The sequence below is a fragment of the Gymnoscopelus microlampas genome, assembly GCF_963454915.1.
Source record: "Gymnoscopelus microlampas genome assembly, chromosome: 16".
In the NCBI taxonomy this organism is placed as follows: domain Eukaryota; kingdom Metazoa; phylum Chordata; class Actinopteri; order Myctophiformes; family Myctophidae; genus Gymnoscopelus; species Gymnoscopelus microlampas.
The window spans coordinates 14,839,395-14,841,638 of record NC_139953.1 but is presented as its reverse complement, the minus strand read 5'-3'; the positions used below and the strand labels follow the sequence as shown (position 1 = coordinate 14,841,638).

The window sequence follows — 2,244 nt, the reverse complement described above, 5'->3', positions numbered from 1 at the left end:
ACGGAGACAGACAGAGGCAGGAGGAGAGAGATGATTCATCTGCTTTTTCAATGTTGCCTTCTGCTTCTGTTTAGACATATGCTATCGCAAGCACTTGTGTTGTGTGCATGTGTGTATAACAGTTTGCATGTATTTGTGCACGTCTTTGCATGCATTATGCACTGTTGCATTGAGCCTTGTGTTGTGTGCACGTGACACAAGTTACGTTTGCAACAGGGCAGGGCTTACGACTCTGCACTACCAAGAGAGAGAGGGAGGGAGAGGGAGAGAGATACAGACAGACAGACAGACAGACAGACAGATGCAGGCTGGAAGCTGTCCCTCCCCTCATATGAGGGCTGTATCAGTGTATCTGAACAGCAGGGTTACTGCTAGGTCAGCGGCAGCACAGAGGGAAAGGGAAGTACTGTATCTCTTAGGGGACGGAAAAAAAGAGGAAAATACTGGTTGAAAAATACTGATTTCCGGGGCGACCCGACAGCAGAGTGGTTCGGATGCGTACCACATGGGCTCTAGTGCCTGGCAGCAAGTTCCCCGTTCGACTCCTTGTTGGCCATGAGTCACATGCATGTCACTCCCCTACTTTCTCTCCATGTTTCCGGTCTCTTTCCGCTGTACCTATCAGGCAAAAAGGCAAGAAAAAGTCCCCCGAAAACAAACTTCCATCCACATTTCACATTTTCAGAATATTTTCTAAAAGACGGCTGTCCACATTGAGATGTCAGAATAATAGAATATCTTTCATACACCGCTAAAAATAAATATAAAACGAGTTCCCCAGGGGTCTATAGAAACGCTACTTTTTTCCCCACTATACCAAATATCTTCACTGAAAATATATACAGTACTGTATATAGCAGAGCCCACATGAACCCGCCAGGGTTCATGTAGTTAAGCCCTTTTGGCCTGAACCCCTAATAAGACAAAATGCTACATGTAGCATTTCCAGGGTGCTAAAGATGAGAATGTAAAAAGAAAGGACCAAGAGCTGCTCAGTAGGACAATGCAGGTGCAAGGCCCCCAGTGCAGCCCTTTACATTCTGTGATCAGGCATGTCCGCAGACGGCTGCCTGTCAGCAACCTATTCTGAGCGCGCTCTGTTCCCACGGCTAACCCACCCCGCCAGAGAGGCTGCTGGGAAGGACACGGCATTAGGACGCCAATGTAGCATGAGCCCCTCGCCCGAGTAAGACCACACCGCTAATGGACGGAGGAGTGTGTGTGTGTGTGTGTGTGTGTGTGTGTGTGTGTGTGTGTGTGTGTGTGTGTGTGATATCACCTCCCAGTGCTACTATTACCCACACCTTTCTATCCGGTTTAGACCCATGACCAAATAAACACAGTGCACACTCCATGTCCATCTACGCACACGCACACGCACACGCACACACACACACACACACACACACACACACACACACACACACACACACACACACACACACAGAGGCCTTGTGTCTGTAATTGAAATAAAACGGCGTGTGAGTATGGGGTCGTGACCTGGCAGTTCTCGGGATGCTCTATTAACCCGGCTGAACAGAGACAGTTACAGTTCTTTCTCTCTCGCTCCCTCCGTCTCTCTCTAATACATCTCCATCTTTCTCCACCTCATTAACTCTGTGTTTGCAGCTATCTACCCCGACATCCAACCAGACGTCTCTGTCTCTCTCTCTCTCTCTCTCTCTCTCACACACACACATTTCTGTCTCACAGTTGTGCTTTCTCTGACTCCGTCGGTGGCTGTTGTTTTCAATCTGACTGAGTGTGTTTGTGCAAATTATGATGTATGACTTTAGAGGAGCCAAATGGAAACCGCAAAAGTTTGTTTAAATGTATTCAATGTCGCACAAAAAGAAGAAAAGCACAACTTTCTTCCCCCGACGTGGCTCCTAGGGGGCGAGCCGTCTGGGCGAATGTTCGTCCACAGCTAATCTTGCAAACCACTGGACCAATACGGGCCAAATGTGTTGCGCACACTGCCAGTAGAACCAAGATGTAAATTCCTGAATATCTTTCATGTATCTTTCTTTGTGAATTGTCTTCACATTTTGGTGAGTTCATAATCTCAGATGCTTTAAATAACCGCGTCACACACACACATAATATGTATGCGTTCAAAGCTGCACAGCGTTGCACACATACGCACATGCAACTCTCTATAATCATAAGCAAAATGACGTCCCAATGTCGTATTTAACCATCGCTCCAGTCTTTTTCTCCCTCCTCCACTCCATCTCCATCTCT

At 47.3% G+C, this 2,244-nt stretch overlaps 1 protein-coding gene across 1 annotated transcript in view; it reads right to left on the bottom strand.

The window, feature by feature from the left end:
• Positions 1-1,685: 1,685 nt before the first annotated feature.
• Positions 1,686-2,244, bottom strand: part of phip (PHIP subunit of CUL4-Ring ligase complex) — a 144,554-nt gene continuing 143,995 nt past the window's right edge. The window contains exon 41 of the transcript XR_014602549.1: positions 1,686-1,702. The gene's annotated coding sequence lies outside the window, so the exon portion shown is untranslated. The remainder of the gene's footprint in view (positions 1,703-2,244) is intronic.